This window comes from Canis lupus, unplaced genomic scaffold (assembly GCF_011100685.1).
Source record: "Canis lupus familiaris isolate Mischka breed German Shepherd unplaced genomic scaffold, alternate assembly UU_Cfam_GSD_1.0 chrUn_S393H553, whole genome shotgun sequence".
Classification (NCBI taxonomy): domain Eukaryota; kingdom Metazoa; phylum Chordata; class Mammalia; order Carnivora; family Canidae; genus Canis; species Canis lupus.
Window position 1 is genome coordinate 17,705 of NW_023331321.1, and position 8,655 is coordinate 26,359.

Below are 8,655 nucleotides of genomic sequence, written 5' to 3' on the forward strand. Positions count from 1 at the left end.
GCTACAGAAAACTTAAAATCATACTTTGAAAACCCATTCTTCTCTCCCCAACCCAAATTCTTAATAAAGATTTCTTTAAGTGAAGACATGCTCTTTTCTGTATAAAACTTTATCAAATCAAGGCCAAGAACTGTGTACATCTTACTGTAAAATGCTGCCCATGACTGTGGAAACAGTGTCTGCCCATGCTCCTTTTACTCTCCAGGTCCTAAGACATGGTCATGAACTGTCTCTTCACAAAGCAAGGCCAGCACTTGCTGGGTTTATCATTCTGAAGGTGAAAAGATTTCTCACCAAGTCAGTCCAGTGTCTTGTACTGTCAGTCAGTTGTTGTAAGGAAGTCCTCATCACCTCATCTTCCCGCTTGCAGACTTAGCATAAATTGCATTAAGTGGAAAACCAGGCTCTCCAGGAGTGAGAAAATTAGTGATTCCTAGAGTACACATTTATTTCTCAATTTATCTTTTGGAACTGCACTTTGGAGTTTTTTAGGCACTCAGAAATGTAGGGAGTTACAACTATCAAGGTTCTATCAGCTTCATTCTTAATCTCACAGTTTTTTTTTTTTAAGATTTTATTTATTCATTCATGAGAGACACACAGAGAGAGAGGCAGCGACACAGGCAGAGGGAGAAGCAGGCTCCATGCAGGGAGCCCAATGTGGGACTTGATCCTGGGACTGCAATCACGCCCTGAGCCAAAGGCAGACGCTCAACCACTGAATCACCCAGGTATCCCAATCTCACAGTTTTTGAAGAAGATATTGGCCTTGATGTAATAGATAGCCTCATCTACACTATCTGTATCTTTGTCTCTCTAGGGGCAGGTCCTTTTAACTGACCTGTGCTGTGTTTCCAATGAGTTTGGTGTCAAGGTTCTTGAGAGAAGAGTGGTAAGCTGGAATTTTGGTGCCAGCTGGGTTTCAACCAAGTTGAGTAGGTTGGAGTTAGAGCACAGCGCTTCTCATTGTGGGGAGGGGATAAACAGAAGTCTCAATTACATTTCCTTAAAAATAATTTTAATGGTAATCCTATAGTATATATTATGTATTTTTAACTAATTTAGGACCACTTTCACATGCATTGCTTCATATGTAGTACAGAAATCGTGTAACATAGTATTCTAAAGTTTTCCTTCCCATCCCTTTTGACAAAGCTGTCATTCATTTCTCTCATCCACAGGATATAATCACCCAATACATTGTTACTATTATTACACGAAACACAAAGCTACCTTTTCAATAAATTAAGAATTAAGATAATTAATGAAGGTGACTACACCAAACAACAGATTTTCAACATAGATGAAACAGCCTTCTATTGGAAGATGATGCCACCTAGGACTTTTATAGCCAGAGAGGAGAAGCCCGCACCTGATCTCAGAACTTAAAAGGAGAGGTTGACTTTCCTGTTAGGGGCTATATAGCTGATGACTTTCAGTTGAAGTCATACTCATTGATCATCTTAAAAATTCTGGGACCCTCAAGAATGATACTAAATCTACTCTACCTGTGCTTTATAAATGGAACATCAAAGCCTTGATGGTTCCTGCAAAAACAACAAAAATCAATGAAAAAATTTTTTTCTCAAAATATCACTGCTCATTGACAATGCACCTAGTCACTCAAGAGCTCTGATGGAAATGTTCAATGCGATTAATGTTGTTTTCATGCCTGCTAATACAACATCCATTCTGCAGCCCATGGATCAAGGAGTAATTTCAATATTCACATATTATTATTTAAGAAATACATTTAGTAAGGCTACAGCTTCCATAGACAGTGATTCTTCTGATGGATCTGAACAAAGCAAAGTGAAAACCTTCTGGAAAGAGTCCACTATTCTAGATGTCGGTAAGAACACTTGCGATTCATGAAAAGTGGTCAAAATATCAACATAAACAGGAGTTTGGAAAAAGTTGATTCCAACCATCATGGCTGACTTTGAGAGGTTCAAGACTCAGTGGAGGAAGTAACTACAGATGCAGTAGAGACAGCAAGACTAGAATTTGAAGTGGAGCCTGAAGAGGTGACAAACTCATGATAAAGCTTCAAGAGATGAAGAGTTGCTTCTTATAAATGAGCAATAACATGGTTTCTTGGGATAAAATTTCCTCCTGGTGAAGGTGCTGTGAAGATTGTTGAAATGGCAACAAAGAATTTAAAATACTACATATGGTTGGTTGATAAAGCGTCTACAGATTTTGAGAGGATTGATTCCAATTCTGAAGACGTGCCACTGTGTGTAAAATGCTTTCAAACAGCACCGCATGCCACAGAGAAAATGATCATGAAAGGAAGACTCAATCAATGCACCAAACATGTTACATTAAGAAATTGCCACACCCAACCCAACCTGTCCAACCCCGCACCGCCACCATGATCAGTCAGCAGTCATCAGCATCAAGGCGAGATCCTCTACTAGCAAAAAGATTCCAACTTCTTGAAAGCTCAGGTGGTGATTAGCATTTTTTAGTAATAAACTATTTTTTAATTAAAATATGTACATTTTTTTGACATAGTGCTATTGCACACTTCAAAGACTACAGTATAGTGTACACAAAACTTGTATATGCATTGGGAAGCCAAAAAATTCATTTGACTGGCTTTATTGTGATACGCATTGTGGAACCAAACTCACAGTACCTCCCAGATATATTCATATTTTCAATAGCTAACTAAGTCCTAGTCTGCACCTAAAATATCTGTCACATATTACATTCAATTTCCATTGACTGCTTCCTCTTCCTTTGGTTTTAAGTGCAAGTCTGATGTTTTGTTGTGTTCGGTTATAAAATGCTGGATACTGTGGGAGACAAGTAACAAGGCGCCAAAAATACGTTATCTTCATTTAAGTGGTCTTGTGTTTTATTCTGACAAGCATCTAAATTACTGCGTGCAAGTTTTCTTGATCTTGTCAAACTCAGCTTCATTCACACTGTTAGGAAAAAATTATTCTTATAATGTTCTCATGCTAGGATGTAATTTCTATTCCAAAGTCATATCATATCTGGGTTATCAACTACAAACCCATGGATCATGGTGAGATCTTTATACTCCTTTTAATCTAGATCACCAAAGTTTCCAAGTCTAAGTATAGCTCAGTGGGTTGAGAGTCTGACTCTTGATTTTGGCTTGGGTCATGATCTCAGGGTTGTGAGATCGAGCCTTGTTTTGGGCTCTGTGCTCAACAGGGAGTCTGCTGGAGATTTTCTCTCTCCCTCTGACCCCATTCCTTTTCTCTTTCACTCCCTCTCTAAAAATAAATAAGTGTTTAAAAAAAGAAAAGAAGAAATTTGAATGTAGACAAAATGGGCAGGGAAAATTCAAGTAGAAATTTTGGGGAAGTAGAGACTGTAGAGAAACCTAATTCTGATGCACATATTTGAAAGAAACAATATAATTCTGTGGAAATGTTATGGGAGGAGTTGAGAGTGATATTCTAGGCTGAATAAAGATAAAGAAGTATGAGGAGATGAGGAAGGATTGTAGTGTTCTTTGAGGATCGTATTATATTGCGAAATTCATTCACAAAGCGTGAAACACCAGACTCTTTTGGAGTGTGTTTTATTACAGTGGGCATTATGCATTTTGGGACATGCCATTGGGGAATTTCAATTTTCAGAAATCCCCTGTCATATTATACACTGAAGAATAGCTTATACACAATAACTTGAATATTTTTAAGTTATACTCTTCTATATATCTTGATAGGTTCTATAAACCTAGGAAATCCTCACCACAAATACAAACATGTCCATCAACTCTAACATTCCTGGGTTTCTTACAGTCCAGCTTTCACTCTGCCCTTGATCTTTAAGCAACTGTGAATCTGCTTTATACCATGATAGTTTAATTTTTTTTATAAATAAAATTTTACATTTATTTTCTGATTGTGTGCATGTGCGTGTTTATGTCTTCTGATTTCTTGATCAACTTAATGATTTTGAGAATCAAATATCATGGTACATATGTTAGCAACTTACTTTTTTTCCTTATTGTCTGTCCAATAGTATTTATTATTTTTTATTTTTTTATTTTTTTGCCCATAATCAAAACTTTATTGAAAAACTGACACCAAAATAGGGAGATCACTGTTGTAAACCTTACAAAATTAAACATAATTACATTATCTTGGTAGAATTAACTGGAATACTGAACTGATAAGGCTTTCTGTGATGTAACACAAATTCAAGAGGTTGTGCAGATCATTAGTGTTGCTTTCTTCTAAATGAACAGCCCTCTGTGAGTCTGGTCCTTTTTTCCCTCCTCCCGTCGGCTGGCACAACCCGGTTGTGAACAGTCTAACCAAAGAACCACCATCTGGGCATGGCTGAAAACCGTGGTGATCTTGTAGCAACCTCGACATTTTACATCCATAAAATAGGAATTAGGGCTATATCCTATTTGTATAAAACATCTACTTGTTGATGGACATCAATATTGTTTTCTAGTTTTTGCCTATCACAAATACAATTGCTACGGACATTCATATAAATTCTTTGTGTGGACAAATGTTTCTATTTTTCTTGAGCAAATGTGTATAAATCAGGGTATCTGATATCATGGATAACTGATTTCAATAAATCCATCAATATGGAGGTGGCAAATGAGAGGAAAGAAAGCTTTAAGAGGATGACTTAATCAGAGAAAAAAAAAAGGGGGGCCTAATATAATAATGGATATATGTCAGAAAGGAACTGTCTTATTCTAGTTTTAGTTAAACCCTAAATTCTGAACATTTAGATTGAATAACTGAGATTGTTTTAACAAGGTTGAAATTTGATAGAGGTAAGTTTATGCCTCTTGCCCTCTGACAACCCCGGTTTAACTAATGTAAGTGGAGCTCATAGGGCTTTTAGTAATTTTATCTGAATAAAAAAGGCTGTTTCAGAAAACTTTGCTTTAATTTTTGTAATTTCTTATCCATTGTGTGTGCCTTCATTCTATCATTTCTAGGTTTGTGCTCAGAGGTCTGCAGAATCAAGCCACATCTTGAGTTAACTGTCAGCAACTGTATCTGTTTTTTTTTTTTTAATGCACATTCAGAAAAAGAGAAAAATGAGATATTAATTTTTAAAAAATATTTATTTAGTTATTTGAGAGAGAGTGTGCACACAAGTGGGAGAGAGGGGCAGAGGAAGAGAGAGCATCTTCAGGTAGACTCCCCACTGAGTGTTGGAATCCCACGTGGGGTTCCATCTCAGGATTCCTTGAGATCATGACCTGAGCTGAAATCAAGAATCAGATGCTTAAACTGAGTCAGCCACCCAGAGGCCCCGAAATTTTGTTGTTAAATTTGAAATTAATTTTATACAGAGTCTGGCAATGTTTTAAATTGGGTTTAATGAGAGCAACCTTAAATGACAATACAGGAATAAAACAACCTGTAATATTTCAGCATACTTATTATCTCAGATGAGATGAATCTCTATAGATGAATCTCATGCTTGATATTGTAGTGAAACCAATAATTACCGCTTAGGTAAGTACTTCTTATATACTGGGAGACAACATAGCATGTGTCACTCACATTTCTGCATGTCCTGTGATCAGAGGCCTCACAGCCCTTTGCTCAGGATGATCTTTTCAAGGATGTTTTTGTACAGCAAATAACTTGGGAAGATCAAAAAAGTATATCTACTTGGAATATATATATTTTCTGCATTCTTGGCAAAATTTGAACAGATGGGCAGGTTTGCCTGCAGCCAATTATCAATGATTGTAGATGCTAAGCTCAGGATTAGGAACACAGCCCACTTTGGAATCGTCTGTGGCAACACTGGAGTCCTTCTTCCTTGAATGTTTATTCGTATAAGATATATAATTTATGTACAATATATACAAATCAGACAGCAATTTTTCTGACGGTAAATTATATTGTTCCATTTCTTATTAGACTTGGTAAGCACAAATTATTTTATTTTATTTTTTAAAAAATTATTTTATTTTTAAAAATTATTTTATTTTATTTTTTAAAATTATTTTATTTTATTGCTATTTTTACAAGCATCAATATTGACAGTTATTTTTATAAGTATTTCAACAATTAGTAAAAATTATTATAAAAAAGAAATTCCACTTACTCCATGTGCTTACTCACTTCTAGGAAGATGTTAGCTTATTGCAGTTTTGAGGTGATATGCAATTTTCTCTTCTAGCTTATTTAGTAAAAAGTGAACCTTTATAAAAAAATTGCTTTGTCTTACAAATATCTTGACGCCTGAGCTATATAGCTCTCACTTAAAAGGATAATGACTTTACTTAGAATAAATTTTTATTGCCTCTCATATAATTTAGGGATGACGAACAAATAATCATAAAAATGTAGAAAAGTAGCTGTGATTATTACATTAGTTTTTCAACATTCAACAACTGATTCTTGTAGGCAAATGTGCGTAAGCAGCTCAGTCAATGGGCGGTCAACTACCCTGAAAACTATTTCTTCAGCATTTCCTGAGTGGATACCAGTTTCTTAAATGTAGCTATCCACAGTGCTGCTTTACATGTAGGGCTAATCGCCACTCTCCAAAATGGCAAAATCCACCTGTATGTGTGTTGTTGGTGTGTGATTTACATGAAGCCTCTATTTCTAAAGATACCATGAACATATGCTATATCATTATTTTCCATTTGCTTCAATATAATCATATATTGAAAGACTTAGCAGGGGCAGCCCCAGTAACTCAGCAATTTAGTGCCGCCTTCAGCCCAGGGCCTGAACCTGGAGACTCGGGATCGAGTCCCACCTCAGGTTCCCTGCATGGAGCCTGCTTCTCCCTCTGCCTGTGTCTCTGCCTCCTCTCTCTCTCTCTCTCTGTGACTATCATAAATAAATAAAAATTAAAAAAAAAAATTACCTAGTCATGAAATGAAATGACCCTGTAAAGCATTGAGTATAGTCTTGATAAATACTGTATAGAAGTTTAAATTACATTTCATCATCACTATCTTATTTTTATTGGTCCTAATTATTATTCATATCTTACTAATATTATTTTAATTATCGTATAGTAGGCATTTTCTTCCATTTATGCACTCTCACCCATATCTGACCCTGAGCCCGAGAGCAGAATATTGTACATTTGGAGAGAAATTCTCCATTTACAAGGATTTTTTTAAGATTATTTATTCATAGAGACACAGAGAGAGAGAGGCAGAGACACAGGCAGAGGGAGAAGCAGGCTCCATCCAGGGAGCCGGATGTGGGCTCCATCCTGGGACTCCAGGACCATGCCCTGGCACGAAGGCAGTCATTAAACCTCTGAGCCATCCAGGGATCCTCAATTCTCCATTTACATCCAAGTTTCCACTATAATATGCACAATACCTACAAATGACCTTGGTTTAAAATTAGTCATCTCTTTATGATTTTTTTAACCATAGGGCTTATTCTAGAAGATAAGGTGTGACTCAAAATGTCTCCTGATCCTTGATTTCATACACACACACACGTTTTCCTTTCATTTCAAGTTATCGTTGTTTCTTACGGGGTAAGGTCAAATCCATGACGCCACACAGAGGGACGGCTAATGCAGATTTGTTCTAGTTCTCATTGAACGTAGGGCTGTGTTGAATGCTATGTGTTAGAAAATATTTGTATAGGTCTCTTCTTCCCAGCCAACCATGTATAATTGATCAAAGATCAAGATCTTATGGTAGAGAAGAGGAAAAAAATACATTATCTAGCCATTCTTATTCATTAATTTGGGAGACAATAAAAAAGAGTACATAGAAAGCCTTAGCTTTCATTCTGACTCTCCTATAATATGGAGACATGTATGCTTGTCATTATCTAGGGCCCTTAAAAGTAGGCAGACTGATCAGTACAAAAAAGCATTGATGAAATGCTATTTAACTTCCAAGTGACCACATCTGAGCTGTGAAAAACTATATTTCATTCATTGATTTTAATCTCCTATTGATTGTTAGTCCTCATATTTCAATTATACCTCGTTTTCCTAAAAAGATACATTGGCTTATAAGCTCACAAGCTAATCAGCTGTTGGATACAGCATTTTAATTAAAACCTTTGCCTCAATACATTTTATAAGGCAAGCAGAGAGAATGTTTGAGAAAAGTTTATCTGATTTATTTAAGGAAAGGGATATTGTAATAACTTTGGACAGTGTGAAATCCTGGTAGAGACTAAGGTGAATTTGACCAAAATAATCCTAATTAATGGGATTAAAAAAATCAAGGAAAATCTAAAGAAGCAACAAAGCTACATTCTGATAATTTATACTTAAATATAGTAAAATCATATTAACTACACTGTGATTTGCATCTATAAAAGAGAAGATATCAAAATGGAAAAGAGAACTAAAAGAGTAAACCCACCCATAGAAAAGTTTTTCTGTGCCTTGATGGATGTGATCTTCTTGGTTCTAAATTATGTTAAAGTAAGAGGAAAATAGCATACAGAGGAATGAGCCTAGATTGTGGCTCCGACATTTTACAAACTCTGTTAGGTTGGATTCTAAATCTCAGCATACATTTACTGGAGTCTCTATACAAAATAACCATAGACATATTGATGCTGCTTTAATCACTTTTGTTATAATCATAATCATTATAATGATAATTATTATCATAATCCTCCTCCTCCTCCACTGAATCTTCCTTGTATGTTTCTTTTGTTCCCAAGCCAATGACAT

General features: G+C 35.8%; 1 pseudogene; it reads right to left on the bottom strand.

Annotated features, from left to right (window-relative positions):
* Positions 1-208: 208 nt before the first annotated feature.
* On the bottom strand, positions 209-8,452 carry LOC119879195 (annotated as a pseudogene).
* Between the last annotated feature and the right edge of the window lie 203 nt (positions 8,453-8,655).